General features: G+C 42.1%; 1 protein-coding gene across 1 annotated transcript in view; it reads left to right on the forward strand.

Moving 5' to 3' along the window:
- Positions 1-22753, forward strand: part of RUNX1 (RUNX family transcription factor 1) — a 1082664-nt gene that overhangs the window by 152220 nt on the left and 907691 nt on the right. The window lies entirely within an intron of this gene.

Genomic DNA, 22753 nt, shown 5'->3' on the forward strand with positions numbered 1-22753 from the left:
TAATGCTATCAAACTGATATTTGGAAGTGACTGACATCCAAACTAGCTCCTTGTTTGAGATAGATCTTTTTGTCATGGTAAATAGATGTTATTACCTTGGGGAGGCAGTGGAGCCCCATGTTGCTGCTGGTGGCTGGGTTGTAACTCTATAAATGCATGGTGCTCCAGCTAATGTGAAAATTAATTTAGGGCTCATTCATGCATCTATGAGCTACCATTTCTATTCCATTTTTTTCCTACTTCCACTCCTTCCACTTGTGACTTTTCTTCTTCTTCACAGGTGCCATTGAGGTTAAATTTTTCTTTGAGACACACCAAAATAAAAAATGAGATGGTGGTGAGGAGTGTGCATTGGGGGGCGCACAGACAATGTTTTGCCTTAGATCGACACATCTGAGGAGTGAACTTGTCCTCAGATTCTTGTGTTCTGGAAGGGCTAAGTTCTCCGTTGCTCTAGTGAGGTGTGCTTCTATAGTGGGAATTGGACCGGAATGCTGAGAGTGGCTACAGGAAGTGACCTGAATCTGATCAGGAGGAGAGTTTGGCTTCCTGGTCAGGAGTATCATGAAGCCTTAGGGTCCCATAGTATTTCCCTGTGTGATTCTGCAGATCTTAGAAGCAGAGCCTTGAGACTATGGCAGTCTGGACCTGCTCTCAATCCTGCTGTCTTCCCATTGTATCCATGGTGATCCAGTGTGTGTTTCTCTAAGGCACTGGAAAGCACAGGATTCGGAGCTATTGTCCTGGGCTGCCCAGAGTCATACCTTAATGTGCATGGTAAGCGAAGAAAACTTGGCTATTCAAAATTCAAGTTTTCCTTGAAAATAAATAACAAGGAATGGGGTGCAGAATGTTAAGACTAGAAGAGAAGAAGGAGGAGAATTGGTGCTACCATCTCTCATCTCATTTTCATTCCTTCATTTAACTTGACTGAGGACTTTTTTTGCAACAGAAACTGGCTGGATGGGCTTCAAGCCTGGAGGCAACATCTCTCTACCTTGTCTTCGCATTAACTCAGTTTAGATGTGTCTGTTACACATATGTACCACTAATTTATCATTAAGGTTATCATTATTATTTGCATCTATCTTCTCCATCCCCAACACTCTACTTTCGGGGCATTATCACATTATACTTAGTTCTATTTTAGACTGTTGAAACACATTTCTAATTGCCAAAGAAGCTGCAGGATAACAGAAAACCCAAAATAAGGGAGACAAAATGGCCAAAACCCTGGTCATGGTGACAGGTCCATGTCTCTTCCAGGCAAATCCAAATAAGGGAGAAAGGGGTTGGTAAACAGGGGTCCCTGAAATTCCCTCTTTTTCCAGAATATCTAATGATTATTCCACTTCTTAATTAAAGAAACACCCATAAAATAGGAATGCTGGGTGGTCACCAGAGAAGCAGGAAAATATCAAGCAGCAATTTCACACAGCAGCAAGAAAGGAGCTGTTAGAATTAGCTACAAGGACAAGGACGAGCTTGGGCTAATAGGACCCTCACAAACAGGGTGAGGGCTAAGCTGGTTGAACCTGGCTAGATCCAACATGGCATTGGATTTGCCCCTATGCCCTACATCACACCTAATTATGCACTCATTACCACACTAAATCACACACCCACTAGTGAACATGACCAAGGGCCGAGCATGCCCATATTTAGTATAAAAATGGGTGGTGACGGGGCATGATGGCTCACTCCTGTAATCCCCGCACTGTGGGAGGCTGAGGAGGGCGGATCACCTGAGGTCAGGAGTTCGAGACCAGCCTGGCCAACCTGATGAAACCCCGTCTCTACTGAAAATACAAAAATTAGCCAGGCGTGGTGGCATGCGCCTCTAATCCCAGCTACTTAGGAGGCTGAGGTAGGAGAATCACTTGAACCCTGGAGGCAGAGGTTGCTGTGAGCCAAGATGGCGCCACTGCACTCCGGGAAAAAAAAAAAAAAAAAGTGGGTGGGACCTCAATTCTAAAAAATCCCCACCTTTTTCCTAGAAAACGTCATGAATATTTCACCTCTAATTAGAAGAGCTCGTAAAATTAGAAATGTGAAACCCCACCTGTGTTGTGCATGACTCAGTCTCCTGAGAACGCTTGCGCACCCACTGTTGAGTGTGTACTTTCGCTTTGCAATAAAAGCCTCTTGCCTTTCATTCATTCTGACTCATCCCTGGATTCTTTCTCGCTGTGGTGTCAAGAACTGGGAACACCAAGTGGGGCTAGAGTCTCTTGTAGTAAGGTCTGCAATTACTACAGTAAGATGGATGAATGATGATCTTGCATTCTCAGAGAGAGAGTATGCTGCTACCTGGCACATGGTTCACTTTGCATGTGATGCCAGCTTCTATACAGCCATAGATGGACTCACTTTTTGCTGCGGTTTATAAGGGTTTACGAAGGTTTACAACATGTTAGTTGTAAGTGATGAAAACACAACTTAAATAGCTAAGGTAAAAAGGAGAACGTGCTAAATGGATGTTGGGCTGCCTCATGGAACCCAAGGATGAGATTGGGTCACTCCCAACCTCAGGAGTGAACCTCAGAAATAATCCTCTCCTTCTCTGCCTTGGTTTATTCCTCCCTCTTTCACTTCCTCCTGGACTTTAGCTGCTTCTTTTAGGTTCTTTGGTGCACATTGTCAGAAATGGGAGAGAGCAGCATCTCTTTCTCAGTTTTAAATTTTCCAGGGAGCTGTTGTAGTTGGCCTGAAATGTGGCCACAAAGGTGCCTCACCTTGTATTCACAGGTGTAGTGGGGGAAGGCAGAAGAGTCCTCAGAAGGGAGATGAGGTCCCTACTGGAGGAGGTGCTGAGTGGACACAATGGGAGGAGTCCACTTACTTGTATGCACTTTTCTCCACCACAGCAGACGTTCCATGTGAACGCTTGGCCATGGGAGGTTGGAAGCACCATCTTCCTAGAGGGGTAAAGTGATTCTGAGGGGCCACCGGCTAATGGCTATTTTAGATATTGCCCATGACTGGTCATATTGTGTTTGATGGTTGGTGATCTGCTTGGAATGAATGAAAACAGGGTCCCAGGAAGTGTAGCTGCACCTTGTAGGTGATGCTAGAAGGTGAGAAAATGTCACCAGATAAAAACTCAAAAGTGCAATGTGTAAAAAATAAGAAGATGCGTAACAGTGGAGGTTTTTGTGTGTGTGTGTGTGTGTGTGTGTGTGTGTGTGTGTGTTTAGGTAAAGCAATCGAAATTTAAGATATCAAAACGATTTTGGATGATAAAGCAGCTGTTTGAGTGTGACAAGTGGCCAGATGTACACAATGGGAACTATGCTTTAGATGAAAGAGAAACTTCCTTTTGTCCCTTATCGGTGCATTCATTCATTTTGAAAATTTGTGTTGAGTGCCCACCATGGTAGGCGTTCACAATGGTGAATAAGAGAATCCTAGACTCTGCCCTCTAGTTTTTAATTAAGTGGGGATTAGAGACATTAAAACACATGGAGACAGGTGTGAACAGGTAAGTACAGGGAGCATGGGCACCTCTAACATGAACAGGCTGAGGGTCTTTAAGTTGAAGGTTGAAGTTGGGAGTAGGTGTGCAGCAGATAAAGCAGGGAGGAAGGGAGGGAGGGTTCCAGGAAGTGGGAAGAGTTTGTTCCAGGCTCAGAAAGAAGAGCTCCTTTGAGAGCTGGAAGCAGTTTAGCTTTCTGGCGGTGGACAGAGGAAATGAGAGTGGCCGGGTGAGGCTGTGGCTGGCAGGGCAGTTCACAAGAGCCTTGCCATCCTTGCTAAGGATTCTGCTTTATCTCAAAGGCACTGAGAAGCTATTGAAGGATACTGTGCTGTTTTGATACTATGAATATTAGGAAACCAACATATTAGTTTTCTATGGCTGTCTTAATAAATTATCATATACTTTGTGGCTTAAAACAGCATAGTTCTAGAGATTCTAAGTCCAAACTGGGTCTCACTGGGCTAGGATCAAGGTGTTGGCAGTGCTGTGTTCTTTCAGGAAGCTCTACAGGAGGATACCTTTTCTTGCCTTTTCCAGCTTTTGGTGGCTGCTTGCATGTTTTAGCTTGTGCCCCCGTTCCATGAGGATGTGCACATCTTTGGGGGCTGTCTTCTGCAAGCCGCAGATACTAAGCACGGAGATGACAATCGGATTCATGTCTACTCCATGAAGATGGGAGCTACAGCTCTTTTGCTCACCACTATAAACTGTACTTGGCATGGTGCCCTAACTTGTGATAGATACTTCATAAATATTTTTCGAATGAATAAGGAAAAGGATATTTAAGTACTTCTGGCTGCAGAGGGAAGAATGGGTAATTAAGGGACAAGAATGGATGCAGAGGGGCCAGTTAGAAAGTTATTGTGCAGAAGAGGAATCAGAGTTGGCTGGATGAGGTAATATCAGTATGTGGATTTGAGAACATAGGAGACAGAATCAATGAGATTTGGAGGGTGATCAGATATGGGGTTGGTGATGCCCTGATGTTTAGCTGGAGCACCAAGAAAGGTGGTAATGTCTCTAACTGACCAGGAGAACTTGAAGGAAGAGCAGGTCTGGAGTGAGATAATGAGCATAGGTTTGAATGGGCTGAGGTTGAAGTGCCCAAGTTTGAGATACCCAAGTGTCAACTCCTCACAGGCAGTGTCATATGACTTGCAGGCCCAGGAGAGAGGTTGAGGCTGGAATTGAAGATCTGGAAGTCAACCCTGCATCTCAACAGTTGTTCACGGAAGTCACAGACGTAGACATTGTCATGGAGAGGAAAAGTATAGTTCGGAAAGGTGAGAGAGCCTAGATTTTGTAAAACTGAATTGCAGTTTTGCTGATATGTGTGATATGTGTGATTGCTGATATGTGTGAAACTTAGGCTTGAAAAAGGATTATTGTTTTTGCCATTGTGTTTTTTTTTTTTTTTTCCTTTTTTTGAGACAGAGTCTCACTCTGTCGCCCAGGCTGGAGTGCAGTGGCGCGATCTCAGCTCTCTGTAACCTCTGCCTCTTGGGTTCAAGTGATTCTCCTGCCTCAGCCTGGTGAGTAGCTGGGACTACAGGCACGTGCCACCATGCCCAACTAATTTTTTTATTTTTAGTAGAGACAGAGTTTCACCATGTTGGCTAGGATGGTCTCGATCTCTTGACTTCGTGATCCACCCGCCTTGGCCTCCCAGAGTGCTGGGATTACAGGTGTGAGCCACTGTGCCCATCTGTCATTGTATTGTTTTTATAGACCTTTCTAATTAGGAATGAACCCTGGGGGTTAGGATGAAACAAAAAATGACATGTTTTTAGTAAATCCATTTAGAGATTGCTTGCATTTAAGTTCTTTGTATAAGATTTGGGATTTGGATCTAGTTAGGTGTATATTTATCAAGTTTGAATGGGGAGTGTTGTAGGTGCTCCCAAACACTGTAATGTCCAAATAGGCACTCCTGGGGGAGGGAGGAAACCGGGGACTGTGTTCATCTAGACTTTGTTTCCTTGTTTACCTGCTTTTGAGCCAGAAGCTACGGTCCCAGCCTGACTATCTTGAGGCCCAGTGAGAGTACTGAGCCTAAGAGTAGCAATTATGAAGGATGGAAAGGGAATTGCCTGAACCTAGTGACTTCACCTGGGAAAGGGAGAGAAGCCCAGTTCACAAATCTAAATGGGACAAATGAAGAGAGGGCTTTCAGGGCACCTGCATTTAAGAGTATAGATGATGTGGCCTGGGGCAGTGGCTCACGCCTGTAATCCCAACACTTTGGGAGGCTGAGGCAGGTGGATCACCTGAGGTCAGGAGTTTGAGACCAGCCTGGCCAACATGGTGAAACCCCATGTCTACTAAAATACAAAAAAAATTAGCAAGGCATGATGGCACATGCCTGTAATCCCAGCTACTTGGGAGGCTGAGGAAGGAGAATCGCTTGAACCCAGGAGGCAGAGATTGCAGTGAGCCGAGATAGCACCATTGCACTCCAGCCTGGACAGCAAGAATGAAACTCTGTCTGGAGGGTGGGGGGGAAGAGTATAGAGGAAGTGAATGACCTTAGAATAGTTGAAGAGCTTGAGAAAAGCCTGGGATACTTCAAGTTTTTCAGAGATCCTAGGTATAAAGAAATAAACAAATCCCAATTTAAAAAAAGATGAAGAAAGAGAAAGCCAAAATAACCTTTCAAGCATTCTGGACTATCTGAGTTTACTTTTAACAAACACATTGTTACTATTTTTGATATGGAGTCTCTGTCTGTCGCCCAGTCTGGAGCGCAGTGGCACGATCTCAGCTCACTGCAACCTCTACCTCCTGGGTTCAAACAATTCTGCTTCAGCCTTCTGAGTAACAGGAATTACAGGTGCCCACCACCTGTAGATGGTGGTGGTGGTTTAGTAGATACGGGGTTTCACCATGTTGGCCAGGCTGGTCTTGGACTCCTGATCTCAAGTGATCCACCCAACGTGTTGAGATAACAGGTGTGAGCCACCGCACCTGACCCAAACAAATTCTTTTTAACCTAAAGACAAACTGTTCAACTCAGGATAATGGTGTCGGGCACAAGATATTTATAGGGTTTATAAAAACCAATTTATTGTGTATAACATGTGGTATGGCCTGGTAATAACACAGGAAATCAAAGTTATATAATGAATATCATCATCTTTCAACTATGTGTGTCATCTATATATGTCATATAAGTGTCTTGAAAGTTAAAATTTGAGACCCTGTGATTGTGAGGTCAAGGTCAAATGGCCCTTCTGTGATAGCCCTTAGTGCATTCTATTCATTATTTAAAGGCCAAATAAAGTGTTCTTTCCCTCACTTTAACATTAATCAAATGCCAGGAAATGAGCCCTACTGGGCGCTCAGGACACAAAGATAAGTAAAACACAACCTCCTCTGGCAGGGCTCACAGATGACTGAGGAAACAGCCCATCACAGCAGCTAACTCTGATTTGGGATGATCTTCCTTGCTTTTGCTATGTTTCTATGAGTCTGCTGACTCAAAACTTATTTCATCTCCTTTCCTTCTCCTTGCTCTTAAATTCTCTACTACTTTTTGAACAAAACTCATACAGCTTGTATTGCTCTCTCTTTTGATGAGAAAATAAATGAAACATTATTATAAATATGTATGTTATAAAATATTAAATGGTTATAAACAATTTTAATGCAAAATAATGAGAAAATGCCTTCCTTTTATTGCAGGCTGTAGAGTACATGGCCATATGCCTTGCACACTCAACAGAAACGGTTGTGCTGATGGCTATTTTCTGATGTTATGGTTCCTTTTTGACTCCTACATGGCAATAGTTTAAAATGACATGTGCACAACCTGCTACCTGTTCCCCAGAGTTGTCTTTCCTTTCTTCCTTTTGGTAATAGAAACTCTATCCTTCAGGTGGCAATGGCTGCTCAGAGAGCAACTACATTTTCCTTCCTCCTTTGCAGCTAGGTGTGGTGGTCAGAGTAAATTCAGGACAATGAGATATCAGAAAAAGCCATTCCTGGAGCTTTTGTGTTGTGCCCTAAGACAGAAGCTTCTAGTTAGCTATTATTGCTCCTGTTATCTCTACTTTTGGCAATCTAGGAGAAAAAATTTTACCTCTCTCTGACCCCCAGGGAAGGAATGCATATATACATGTGATCATATCTCTTGTCTCCCTCTGTTGGAAGAGCCTTCTCTGTCTGCCAGGCTTCCTGTGGAGCTCATTGAAGTCTTATTCATATTTGCCTCTTTATTCCTGAGTATACTTGGCACATTAGAGTGTCCTATAATGTTTATGAATGAATCAAGGAATACCCTGTACTGTATCATGTTGATTGGTGTCATCTTTCAAAATATTGCAAGAATCATAAGAAAGTATCTTACCTTCGCTAGCACGGTGGCTCATGCCTGTAATCTCAGCACTTTGGGAGGCCAAGGTGAAAGGATCACTTGAGCCCAGGAGTTTGAGGCTGCAGTGAGTGATGATTGTGCCACTGCACTCCAGCCTGAAAGGTGGAGCATAACCCTGTTTCTTTAAAAAAAAAAAAAAAAAAAAGTATTTTATCTGTTTTTGCCAGTAACTCAAAATTGTTGATAGAATTGATTGTATTTCAGTAATTAGCCCTTCCCCACATCCCACCCTATGCCATATGCATTGAAGAATGGACTTTATGTTTCTACCATCCATGAAACATCCAAGTATCTAGACATCAGTGACAACCTTTTGTATTCAGCAACTACTCATTAGTGTATGACCATATTCTTCTGCCAATGTGAAATGTTCATTTTAGATAATTTGGTAGATACTTTATAGGAAATTCAGCTTTCCTATGAAGAGGAAATGAACATGTCAGATATGTTCCTTTAAACAAAGGTGATTAGTTTGTGACTGGGAAGAAGATGTCATATTTTAAAGGGATGCTTTGTTTATGGAATTACCATCAGAATGAAGTAACATTTTGGAGCATCTCTGGGTGATGTGACCCAAAGGAACCACACTGGACACTGCTAGGAGCCATCAATGCCATCTTCCATTTTTTGAACTACTGCAATTTTCCCTGATTTGGGAACCTCAGGCTAATTTTGTTTGGGCACTGAAAACTGTCTCGGGACACTCTCCATCAATTGCTATTTATGTGGTAGGAGCAGAAACAGAAAGGCCCCTTTTCTCCCCTGAGGCGGGGTGGAAAGAAGGAACAAGGCTCTTGTACTGAAGTGTCACCACGCGCAGCAATCGCTAATCATGGTGGAAATAACGTGGTCTTTTTCTTCCCCCTCATTGCTTTTATATAAACAGCCAAACACAGTGAATCAATTTTTCAAACAAACTTGTAAAATCAGAAAATACAACGACCTTTAACAGTTGGTAGCATGAATTATCAGGGCCTACAAAGAGGTTTTTAACCATTGAAACATGTTGGCAACAGGACAAATGAGTTTTTTTCGCCTTCCAACCCGTTAAAAATAGCTTTTATAAACTCTTAACTCCCTCTGATGGTGAGCTTACCATTAATCACCTTTATGACATCTTATATTTAGGCCACGGATAAATCCATGGGTCCTAATCAACCACTTTCCTGAGGAAATTGGCCAAATCCCGACTGGAGGTGGGGGATGAATCACAACCACCCTGCTATTCAGACAAATCTCTTTTCAAGTGCCCTTAAAGCCTTTTTTTTTTTCTTCTTTTTTCATACACCAGCAAAGACAGCCACACAGGAAACAATAATAGTTTAATCTCTTGAAAAATTTCCTTCCTGCATTGCATTGCTTTCAGACAGGTAGTCAGAGCCAGCCAAGGAAAATTAGCAGCAGCTCCTGCCAAGAGCAGGCTGCTACTTGAGCCTGTTCGTTTCACCGCCTTCCTCTTCCCCAGCTGCAGCCAGGAGCCTACTTGCGCTCCCCAGGACACTCTCTCCTCCATGGGCCCCCAATGGGTGTTCTTCTGTTCAGAGGTGACCTTACTGACACTGGGAAAGAGAACAACAAGGCGAAGAGCTGCTTGGTGACTCACTGCATGGCTAGACATTTTTAAAGCCTCTTCTTCCTTCTCCTCCTGGAGTTCTCTGGAGCTTCCAGTAGGGAGGACAATGTGTTATCTGGAGAAACACATCTGGCTCTCAAAAAAATGCAGTTCCTCGCAGCTGGAGCCGTTGTAAAGCTGTGTCTCTCCTTTGCACATGGAAGGCTCCCGTCTGAGTGGTGAGCAATGCAGCCTAGTCGCAAGACCTCCGGGAGTATTTTCATTTGAACAAGGCTCTAAAGAACCAGCTGTTTCTGAGTTTTGTGAGATACACAGGTCCACCGGCTTTACCCTTGCAGGCAGTGCAGGACACCAGCCTTTGAAGATGCTCAACAATTCATTGCAGATTTCATGAGAACCATCATAGACATTATTCCTTAGAGGTTAGGCTGCATTTTTCATGAAGGACTCAAACTGCCTCAAAGGAGTTTCTTCTAACAGCAAATTTACTCAACTGTGGACAAAAAGAGTCTCAGCTTCCCCACAGGCCACTGACCACAGGCTCAGCCTCCCCACAGGCCACTGACCACAGGCTCGGCTTCCTGGATTGCCCATGCCCATCTGTCCTCTTGACCCCATGGCTACTGTCTTCTCTAACTGTCGACCACATGCAGACTTCTGCTGTAACACACAAGCCAATGCTTCAGCTCAGAGTTCTGGCTTCTCTTTCAACAGTTTTTATTTTTTCCTTGGCTTTGTAATTTCATGAACAACTTGCAGAGCCCGGGCAAAGTTAGTTGCATTTCCATCTCTTGTGTATTTCTCCCTTCCCATGTGTGGTATGTGTAAAACAGTAATCTGTTTTATAGAGACTAGAATGAGGAGGGTGGGGGAAGATTCACTGGCCAAACTTCTGATGAGCACAAAAGAAAATGAACAAAATTAGTTATTGTAAAAATAGCCCCTCAGAGCCACCCACGGTGTCTGGGAATTCTCTGGAACTGTTCCCATGCATTTTTAGGCCAAGCAGAAAGTAGATGAAATAGCACCTGTTTTCATCTCCTTTTCCCTCTATTATCAAGGATAACTGAAAAGTAAGCTCTGTAATATTTTCCTTAGACAAGTGCCTTAGCTAGCCAGGAATATTTTCACAGCAGTCCAAGTAAGAACATCAGCAATCCATATTCACATAGGAGCTGAGGAAGAGGCCACCCTGTTGTGAAGGAATAGCAAAGGCCTTGAAGATGTTCATCATGGTGTTATTTATCATGTCAATAAATTATTAATGACCTCTTTCCAGCAATAAGGAAGTGCTAAAATCGTTGTCTAACATCCATATAATGGACACCATTCACAGCTATGAAAAGACACATTGTCTTTTTTAATTTTTATTTTAGGTTTGGGGGCACATGTGAAGGTTTGTTACATAGGTAAACATGTGTGATGGGGGTTGGTTGTACATATTATGTCACCCAGGTATTAAGCCCAGTACCCAATAGTTATCTTTTCTGCTCCTGTTCCTCATCACACCCTCCCCGTCAAGTAGACCCCAGTGTCTGTTATTTCCTTCTCTGTGTTCACAAGTTCTTGTCATTTAGCTCCCACTTATAAGTGAGAACATGCAGTATGTGCTTTTCTGATCCGTGTTGGTTTGCTAAGGATAATAGCCTCCAGCTCCATCCATGTTCCTGCAAAAGACATGATCTTATTCTTTTTTATGGCTGCATAATATTCCATGGTGGATATGTACCACATTTTCTTTATCCAGTCTGTTATTGATGGGCATTTAGGTTGATTCCATGTTTGCTATTGTGGACAGTGCTGCAGTGAACATTGGCATGCATGTGTCTTTGTGGTAGAATGCTTTATATTCCTCTGGGTGTATTCCCAGTAATGGGATTGCTGGGTTGAATGGTAGTTCCACTTTTAGCTCTTTGAGGAATCGCCATACTGCTTTCTACAATGGTTGAACTAATTTAAATTACCAACAGCAGTGTATAAGGTTCCGTTTTTTCCACAACCTTGCCAGGATCTGTTATTTTTTGGAAAAGTCACACTTTTCAAAAGAAAGCTAAATTAATGGCAGATACTCTTACACTAAGTGAAAGAAAAGTAGGATGTACTGTTTATACTATCTTCCAATTTAAGTGTATTTATTGGAGAAAAAATTTCTGGTTAATGAAATGATGAGTGATTTTAATTTCATTTTTATAACTTTTTCTATTAATTTCTAAAATGTTTTTAATGCAAGATGTTTTTAAGTAGTCATACAGGCATTATTTCTGACTGTATCACTACAACCAATTTTACTTTTCTAGAGCCTTGAATTCCTCTTGAATTGTCTTCGTTTCTCATGACTTTGCCCATGGAAGTCTATGTAATTTTTTTTTTTTTCTTTGAGACGGAGTCTTGCTCTGTCACCCAGGCTGGAGTGCAGTGGCATGATCTGCGCTCACTGCAAGCTCCGCCCCTGGGTTCATGCCATTCTCCTGTGTTAGCCTCCCGAGTAGCTGAGATTACAGGCGCCTGCCACCATGCCTGGCTAATTTTTTAAAATTTTTAGTAGAGACGAAGTTTCACCATGTTAGCCAGGATGGTCTCGATCTCCTGACCTCGTGATCCACCTGCCTTGGCCTCCCAAAGTGCTGGGATTACAGGCGTCAGCCACCGTGCCCGGCCTTTTTTTTTTTTTTTTTTGAGATGGAGTCTCACTCTGTCACCCAGGCTGGAGTGCAGTGGCATTATCTCAGCTTCCTGCAACCTCCACCTCCCAGTTTCAAGCAACTCTCATGCCTTAGCCTCCTGAGTAGCTAGGGATTACAAGTGCATGCAACCACACCCAGCTAATTTTTGTATTTTTAGTAGAGGTGGGGTTTCACCATAGTTGGCCAGGCTGGTATCCAATTCCCGATATCAAGTGATCTGCCCGCCTTGGCCTCCCAAAGTTCTGGGGTCACAGGCGTGAGCCATCACACCTGGCCGTAATTTTTTTTCTGACCTTTTTTTAGGCTTTTTCAAATTCACTCTCCTGCCTGGCTGTGAAACTCCAAGGTGATGGTAGAAGCTTTCTTCTGTATTTCTGCCATTTCTACTCTCCCAGAGATGGTTTATTTTGGTTAATCAGAACTTCATCCTAGGTAGCATTTCTCATGGTCTCCTCTACATTCGGATAGAGGAAGTTATCACCAAGGAGAGTGAAGAACACATCAGATGTGCTGCTTTCTAAAACAGTCTGCAGGTGAAAGTTCGCCTGCTCCGTGCCTCTTGAGTGGCCTCTGAGTTACATCAGGCCAGACTCTTCTTCCACATATTCCCCTGTTCCCCCGGCCTTTGTTCTATCCACATACTTCCCCCGTGACATCTTGGCAAACCTTCTGCTAATTATTTCTTTCTTCTCTTCTAGTCTGCTTACACCTGAGGTTGGCTGTTTCCTCTTACATATGCCAGATCCTGTCTCTGTCCCCAGGACATTGAAGTCCAGTCCTCTGTTCTTCCTGCACGTCTGTCATCACATTGACCATCTTGTAGGGGAACCCTTAGTCTGACTCCCTCCTGAAGGGCAGAGATCACTTCTGATTTAGCCCTCCAACCCCAGTGTGTAACATAGCACTCATTTTATTTTATCAATATATTATATTTGTACATATTTATGGAGTGCATGTGAAATTTTATGACATGCATAAATGTGAAATGATCAAGTCGGGGTTTTTAGTATATTCATCACCCAAGTATTTCTCATTTCTGTGTGTTGGGAACATTTTCCTTCTCCCTTCTAGTTATTTTGAAATATACAATACACTGTTGTTAACTGTAGCCACCCTACTCTGCTATGGAACACTAGCACTTATTCCTTCTATCTAACTGTATGTTTGTACCCATTAACCTACCCCTCTTCATGCCCCCGCCTCCCACCCACACACCCTTCCCAGTCTCTGGTATCTATCATTTCACTCTCTACCTCCATGTGCTCACCTTTTCTTAGCTCCCACCTATGAGTGAGAACATGCAATATTCGTCTTTCTGAGCCTGGATTATTTCACTTGACATAATGACTTCCAGTTCCATCCATGTTACTGCAAATGACAGGATTTTATTCTTTTTCATGGCCAAATAGTGTTCCACTTTGTACATATACCACCATTTCTTTATCCATTCATCTGTTGATAGACACTTAGGGTGGTTCCATATCTTTGCTATTGTGAGTGGGATATACATGGGAACACAAAACCTCATTTTGGTAGGCACTCAGCACAGTGATGTGAACTGGATACTGCCAGCTGTAGTTTTCATTTCCTAAAGTGCAGGATTAGTTTATTTAAAAGGTGGTTAGTCCTGATGTGGTTCCTATCACATCAACTTTCAGTGGTCTTATTTAACTCCTTCCACTAAAAATCTCATGTTTTCTTTATTAGCTATACCAGGTGCATTGGTTTCTAGTTGCTCCTATTTGTTTTCTCTAATTCTCTCAGGTCACACTTACCTAATGATTTTCATACAGAGTGACACAGATATTATGCTGAATGGATTTGCTTGCATAGTTTTATTTGGGAAGTTTTCTTCTTTCTCAATTTGTATTTGAAAGCTTCTGGAAGGAGGAAGGGTAGAGATGAGGTAGGCAGAAAAAGAGAGAGCCAGAGAAAGGCATAAGGAGAGGGAGAGAAGGAAGGGAGGGAGAGGGATTTTATTCACCCTGAGAACAATGAGAAGCCTTATCTAACTGTGCTCACAGATGGGTTTTGACACCAGGTAAAGGTAAGAACATCAAAGAACAAAATAGGGAAAAAGTTATGTTGACTCAAAAGTTTAAAAAAAAAAAAAATTGAATTAATGATGCTACATCACTGAAGATGTCTTTGAATAGTGGCATTACTATATACTTGTCTCCTGAAACAATAAAAATAGGCAAAGTTGAGATCTTTGAGAGGTATTTTGTTTATTGATTTATTTTAGATGTAGTCTTACTCTTCTTGCCTAGGCTGTAGTGCAATGGCGTGATCTCGGCTCACTGCACCCTCCACCTCCAGGGTTCAAGCAATTCTCCTGCCTCAGCTTCCCGAGTAGCTGGGATTACAGGCACCCACCACCACGCCTGGCTAATTTTTGTATTTTTAGTAGAGATGGGGTTTCACCAAGTTGGCCAGGCTGGTCTCGTACTCCTGATCTGCCCACCTTGGCCTCCCAAAGTGCTGGGATTACAGGTGTGAGCCACCGTGCCCGGCCGAGAGGTATTTTAAAGGCAACACGAGGGTTTGTTTTCTGGACACATGAAAGTCTGAATGTCCTGGATCTGATGTTTGATAAGATATCTCTTCACTATCCATAATTGGAAAGGAAATTCTGATGGAGGAATCAAATAAAATTCATAACAAACAGGACATAATTGAATGGCAAGCAGAGAGGTAGTCACCCTTCGACAAATGTCTGTCTTAGTGCCAGCGTTGTTCTGGAGGCTTGTAGCTGTAGTCAGATGAGCCCCGCTATGCCTGGCTTAACTTCATGAAAGTTTTGTGACTTAATAAACAAGGTGTGGTGGGAACCAGAGTGAGACTCAGGCTGGTCGAGCCTTGCCTAAGCATTCAGGAACAGGATCATGTGAAACAATACCTTGCCCAGGTCACGGCTACGTCAGGTATCAGCACTTTGCTTATTTCCGGCCACAGCCCAGGTGAGTCAGGGAAAGTTCACGTACTTCTGGCCTTTATTCCACCCCATTTCTGCGTTTAGTTGTGGAGGAAGACTCTGGCCAGGGAGACTCTGGCCTGGAAGACTCAGAGGACTGATTGTTCTTGAAAACACAAGAAGTCACAATCCGATTTGTGTGAATGTTGGTCCTCTGCTTGGGGAACGGTGAGGGGAGGGAAGGTGGCATTCACACTGGAGAGGTGGTCGGGGCCAGCATTCTTCTCTTGCTCTCTATCCTCTGTCCCTAAGTGACCCACGCTTCTAAGATTGCTCTGAGAGCATGCCACGTGTTCATCAATCTGTTCATTTTTTCTCTTGATCACACAGGAGACCATATTTCAGGCCTCCTTATTCTCTGTCAACTGGACATGGTCCAAGGAGAACTCCAAAGACCAGAGGATGATGGAGCCTCTAGGAGGGAGGGCCCAGGGCTTCTGAATCACCTTGTGGAAGGATGCGGCTGAGTATCTCATCAGACTGTGCTATGAGTGGGGCATAAATCTTCATTAGGTGACACTACTGAGCAGTGGGGTTGTTTGCTACAGTGGTAAGACCATCTGACCAATACAAGGTGGCTGCAAAATCTGACTTTCCAATGGCCAACATACCTGCCTTATTTTGTGCCTCAGCCTTCTCATCTATAAAATGGGATACGACAGTACTTACGTATCATAGGGATGTGATGAGGTAAAGTATTTAAAGTTGGACCTGATACTTGGTGAAATGTTAGCCACTACTATTACCGGTGCTATGAGACTATTACTACTACTACTTCTATAACCTCTACTACAGCACCCTCCCTATTATAGCTGTGGGGCTTTCTTTTGAGACTAGAAAGCCCATGAGATAAGTGGTTGCTTGTTTTCCATGAAAGCCGGCCATGGATCTCCTGCTTCCCAGAGAGGGGAAAATAGGTTTCTTGATCAGAATCTATGTGAAGTATGAGCTAAGCCAACTGAACAAATCTTAGGTCCTGTCACCCAGGGATTATGTGCAAGGAAATGGCACACTTTCTGTTGTTATGGAAGCTGAACACCACCTGATGATTCATAATGGATTTAGAGGGGAGAGATCATTTTGGGTTATGAGAAAATTGTTGAAGATTTTATGGAGAAAATCAATTAGTTGCTTAGTCTATCCAGTTCATTTGATGGGGGTGAAAAGAACAAATGCTGAACATGGCCCTAGAAATTTAATAGCAACCATGGAGTAAACTTGACTTTTCAATAGGGGTTTGCCTTATGAAGCTTAGATAATAGGATTGTAAACAAAGGCAATATTGCATCTGTAGTGACATCCCGGCCACTCAACTGGGATAATTTGAATTGTTCTAACTGGCTAACAGATGAAGGCTGATGTCTGGGTCTTAGGATGGTGCAGTTGAGAAGTTGAGTGTGGTAATTAAGAATGTGGTCTTTGAAGTCCAATTTCCTGGGTTCAAATTCAGTGGCTTACCAGTTGCATGACCTTGGGCAAGTTACTTATTCTGTCTGGGCTTTGATTTCTTCATTTGTATTATAAATTGGAAGTAATCATATGCTTCTCTTACAAGGTTGTTGTGAGGATTAAATGAGTTAACACATTTCAGTGGCTTAGAATAGAATGATATTGTGAAAGTAAATTAAATCTTGGGACCCCAAACTCATTAAGCCAAAGGGAAAAGTGGAGCTGGGAACGGGGTCACCCAAACCTGCCTCCCCATTTTTCGTTCCTAAATAAGATGGCTACAAGATGAAAAACTACATGCCTCTCCCATATTTTGCCTACAAGTAAATTCCTGGTGAGCTGCAAGATCTTTATTCTAACGTGTTTCTGTTAAAATTTCATCATGGCGATGCAAATTGATAGCTTATCTTTACAGGTGCAGCCATCCCCCTCCCCACCCTACCCAAATGCCTATCTGATTATTCCCCTGCCCCATTTTGTCTGTTACCTTATGTAAAATGCAGATTGCCTGCCTTTTTCCTCTGCCTCATTTGTCTGTCATCTTACATTAAAAAAATGCAGATTTATTGAGCCAGACAAAGGCATGAATGACTAATTTTTCCTAGCCCCCTCTTACATGAAAATTGTGTACTTCGCAATATCCTGCCCTTTCCCCTTTAAATTTGGAGCCCTCAAAATCATCTTTGGAGAAAGGCATAGACCTGTCTCCCAGGCTCGCATTCTTACCTTTGGCAAATAAACTTCCTAAAATGATTCAGACTTGTGTCATCGTTTTTGTCGATTGACATCACTAATGATTATTGTTATAACAAAATATTGTTTAGTACCTTGGTCTGCAGCGTAGCCATCTATTTCGAAGGGGGTTTTAAGTTTTGTAACATTGACAGAGAAATTCGAAGCTTCATGCCTTTGAGTTTCAATCCCAAGGAGTTCCCCCTAGAGGTCTGGCATAGAAATGTGTTTGCCTCACCTGTAATTCCAGCACTTTGGGAGTCTGAAGCGAGCAGATCACCTGAGGTCAGGAGTTCGAGACCAGCCTGGTAAAACCTCGTTTCTATTAAAAACACAACAATTAGCAAGGTGTGGTGGTAGGCACCTTTAGCCCGGTGACTTGGGAGGCTGAGGCAGGAGAATCACTTGAACTCAGGAGGCAGAGGTTGCAGTGAGCCAAGATCACACCGTGGCACTCCAGCCTGGGCAACAGAGCGAGTCTCCGTCTCAAAAGAAAAAAAAAAAAAACGACCAAAAACCAAACCAAAACAAAACAAAAACGAAAGAAAAGAAATGTGTTTGCCTGATTCAGTGGTGGCTCCAGGAGCAGCACGAGGAGGCGGAGTGCTCGGGACCAAGAGGATGCAACACACCGTTTCCAAGATACTCATTTTCACCCATTTTGTCCGTAGATTTTTTTGAGCCAACCTGACTGCCCTTTGAAGCTGTTTCCTGATCAGGAAGACTGGAGAGATAAGAATGAGGCTGTGGACAGTAGTCATCTATGATGCTGACCTGTCTCAGAAGATGGGAAGAAGAAGCCACCTAGATGTGTGGATAATTATTTTCCCGAAATTAAATTTTTACCTGTTTTTTCCCCCCTTTGTCTCTCCGCTTTCCAACTTTTCTTTAAAACATAATTTCAAACTGTAAGATGTATATTTGTTAAAATTTTAGTGTGGAACTCATTTCAAATTACAGAAAAATTGCAATAGTAAAAATATTGAGAAGCACAACAAATACCCTTTATCCAGAATCACCTGTTGTGGACATTTTATTCCATTGGCTTTATCATTTGCTCTCTCTTTCCATACATACACATATACATGTACGTATAACATAGAAACAATATATTTGTCTCCTTTGCAAGCAAGTTGCATACACCATGGCCCTTTACCCCTAAATCCGTCAGTGTGTATTTCCTAAGACTAGGAATATTTATTCTTTTGCACAGCTGTAGTACACTTATCAACTTTGGTAAATTTCACATCAATATAATACTCTAATCTACTGTCCATATTCCTGTTTTGTTAATTGACCCAACAATGTACTTATAACACTTTTTTTCCTTCAATAAGGACTCAGTCTAAGATTGCATTTAGTTATATGTCTCTAGTCTCTGTAAGGTATATTTTTTAAAGGGCAGAGCACTTTCAAGCACTAAAAGGATAATCTTTTTTTTTTTTTTTTTTTTTTTTTGAGACAAAGTCTCACTCTGTGGCCCAGGCTGGAGTGCAATGGCGCGATCTTGGCTCACTGCAACCTCCGCCTCCCTGGTTCAAGTGATTCTCCTGCCTCAGCCTCCCGAGTAGCTGCTATTACAGGTGCCTGCCACCATGCCCAGCTAATTTTTGTATTTTTAGTAGAGACGGGGTTTCACCATGTTGGTCAGGCTGTCCTTGAACTCTTGACCTCAAGTGATCCACCCGTCTCGGCCTCCCAAAGTGTTGGGATTACAGGCATGAGCCACCGTACCTGGCCAATCTTCCTTTCTTGCTCTTAATAACAGGAGCAAACACACTTGATCTACTTATGATATTCAATGCTGTAATTAAGAAAAAATAAAATGTTCATATCTTAAAAATGGCTAACTTTTTTGGGGTGCTGTTTAGAGGTGTTTAATTTTTCTAAGTTATCTAAAGTTTCTATTCTGGTGCTTCTGTTGCTATAAACTTCTCAAGGACAAGTGTTCTCTTCCTTCCTCAAGTTTAATTTGAAAAATGTGCAGGCACCAGCAAATGGAATTACAGGGAAATCTTTTAGTGTACAGATGGGAAAGCACACCCTTTTGGAATTCAGATTGAATCTGTGCTTTCCCAGGTTTTGTTTTCTCAGACAAATGCCACCTATTTTTATACAGGAAAAATTCTACCAGCAGTTATAAGTACCTCTCAAATTTTGGGCACAGCAAAGAAATTATAGTTGATCCTTGATTGAACAATGTGGTGGTTAGGGATGCTGATCCCCCACCCCCCCCTCCCCCGCCCACCAATGCAGTTGAAAATCCATGTATAACTTCACCAATAGCCTGCTCCTCAAAAACTTAACCAATAGCCTACTGTTGGCTGGAAGCCTTGCTGATAACACAGACAATCAATTAGCACATATTTTGTATGTTATATATATATTATATACTGCATTCTCACAATAAAGTAAGCTAGAGAAAAGAAAATATTATTAAGAAAAAGGTGGATGAAATACGTTTACTATTCATTGAGTGGAAGTGGATCATCATAAAGGTCTTCATTTTCATCATGTTCATGTCGAGTAGGCTGATAAAGAAGAGGGAAGTGGAGGGGTTGACCTTGCTGTCTCAAGAGGGGCAGAGGCAGCAGAGATGGAGAAGGTGGAAGGGGCGTCAGGAGAGGAGGCATTTTCAGTGTAACTTTTACTGAAAAAGAGTCTGTATAAATGAGCCTGCATAGTTCATACCCATATTGTGCAAGAGTCAGCTGTACTGGAAAAACAAAACCCATGAAATCTCTTCCAATGTGTTGAGCAAAGAAATGGGAAACAATATTAAGGTTTGAGGTCTCTCTTTTCATTGGCAATAGCTTCTTTGGCTGTTTCTTCCATTCTTTATAACAGACTTCTTTAGGAGGGACCAGGAACTTTTTAGATTCAACTTCCTACATGTTTTTATGAATTCCATAAACAGAAAGGGATGTGTGCATGGGTGGGAGAGGAGGGGAAAAAGAGGTAGAAGAGTGGTGGTCATTCGCAGGAAGGCTTCTCTGACTGCTAAGAATGTATGAAATACTGCTCATAATTGTTACTGTGCAAACTTAAATACACCTCAGTTAGCAATGAGCAATTTACCACACATTGGCTTCCACACATTGGCTTTCTTCAGAAGCCAACGTGTGGTAAATTGGAGTGAGGTAGTTGAGGAGAGCAGGCTCTGGAAAATAAGGTGAACGTATGGAGGGGAGATGGAGGAGGGTTAAGGGAAGGGTTCCTTTGCAATCTTTCAAAGTTCACTTGTTTCTTGAAGCTGTTATCAGTTTATCACTTGTAAGAAGGTAGAACTATAATAGGACCAAAAATGGGCTGTGTAGGGAGGATGCTAGCTTCCTCTTCAGAGTGCATGGAGTCACCTATAGTTCCACCTACTTGGGAAGCTTAGGTGGAATGATCGCTTGGGCCTAGGGTTCAAGTCCAGCCTGGGCAACAGAGACCCTGTCTCTTTTTTTTTTATTTTTTTATTTTTTAAAGAGAATTTAGAATGTGTGGAGTTAATGCTTACATAGTCTAGCAGAGAATATGTTTCTGAGAATAAGAAAGAAAAACACGAGGGAAACTGGTGTTTGAATCTTGGATCAAGTTGAAGGTAGTCTGAAAAGCAAGGAATGTTCTAGAACCTCAAGTCTAAGGGAGTGGAGAGTAAAAATGAAATCTAAGTTGAGGTGAAGACGGAGTCTTTTATCACTGACTCGTCAGTGGCTGTGGGCAAGGAGGAGGATAGGATGGTGCAGGGAGAGCTATAGGATAGCGTTTCTGGACTCCCTGAAAAATGCTGAGGTTTTCCAGTTCTCTAGCTGCAGAAATTAGTCCTCTGGGATATAATGTGGATGAATTGCTGACTTCCAGTGCACAAACTCATTTCTATTAGAGAGAAATAGCAGCTTTTACATAATCCTTCTGAGTGGCCATTTTGTATGCATAGGATGGTTCAACTCATGGGTAATGCAGACTTTTGATATTTGCTTTAGGAAATGGCCGTAAAGGAGAAGGTGGTCTTGTAAGTCCTCTCATGTCCATTTCTGGGGCTCACAGTCTGGTTTGGTGTGGAAACACCTAAGTATGCTCTTTTCGCAGCTTCTTAACAAACAACTCTTAGTAACTCCAACCTCTTGTGGAAATTAAGCTTAACACTGAATAAGTTAAGCAAGTGAGATGTAACCATAGTCATCAAACCATTTTTCCTGGGTAACTTCTATAAATTAATTTGATTATTTTGTAGACTGACTTCATAAGAAATCAGGAGCTGGAATACAGGTCCACATTATTCATGATGTGTAATATAATTGAGATTAAAGATTAAATTTTAGTCTTAGTAAACATTGAAGATGTAGTTAGATACCATAAAACCAGTCATGTTTAATGATCCCCAGCATTTTTTTCAGTCTCTCAGTATGTATGTGCGAGGGAACTGTGAGCTAAAAATAAATAAAACCTCACTTGTCACATGACAGCTAACAGCATCCATCCATTTCCAGAATGGCAACTTTTGTATCTCGATTTTAATAATTCATGAAAGAGAAGAGGTGTGGTTCCTTCAAAAGCCGGTAAAGTGGACCCTTATCAACCCATCAATTCCTTTTCCTGCTGTGACTCACAGATTGATGGCAACAGTGAAACTTCTGTAGTTTCATAAAATATAGTTTGATGTTTGCATAATCATGTGGGTTGTTTTTAACCTTTTTCATTAGAATTTTGTGGAACGAATAATGCACATAGCAAATAAAAGTTAATTTACAAGTTTATCTGGTTGATCAATATATAAAGATAAATTATACACACATACATATATTAGATTTAACTCTACAAAATGGACATATTTAGGTAAAAAATAGCCAGCTATTACTAGTTTCATAAGTTACCAATTAAAACACATGTGCAAACATACTACATTTCTACTTATCAGAAAATAATAATGGAACATAGTGCAATTACAGTAAGATAGATTGCAAATAATAACTTTTATAATAAAACACTAAACAAATAATTTGTAGAGTACTCAAGTCAAGGAAAGTCATTTTTCTTCTGAATGTAGGTAATGTGTTTTGTTCTGTCAGGGAATTTGGGGTATGGGTTGCTATGGACCAGATTGTGTTCTTCAGAATTCCTGTGTTGAAGCTGTGAATTACTGTGTTTGGATGTAGGGCTTTCAGGAGGTTAAGGTTTAATGCGGTCATAAGGGTGGGGTCCTACTCTGATAGGATTGCTGGCCTTCTAAGAAGAGAAAGAATATTACTCAGCCATAAAAAGGAATGAATTAGTGGCATTTGCTGCAACCTGGGTGAGATTAGAGACTAAAAGTGAAGTAACTCAGGAGCGGAAAACCAAACGTCATATGGTCTCACTCATAAGTGGGAGCTGAGCTATGAGGATACAGAGGCATGAGAATGACACAGTGGACTTTGAGGACTCAGGGGGAAAGGGTGGGAAGGAGTGAGGGATGAAAGACTACAAACTGAGTGCAGTGTATACTGCTTGGGTGATGGGTGTA

The sequence above is a fragment of the Hylobates moloch genome, unplaced genomic scaffold (genome assembly GCF_009828535.3).
Source record: "Hylobates moloch isolate HMO894 unplaced genomic scaffold, HMol_V3 SCAFFOLD_14, whole genome shotgun sequence".
NCBI classification, from domain to species: Eukaryota; Metazoa; Chordata; class Mammalia; order Primates; family Hylobatidae; genus Hylobates; species Hylobates moloch.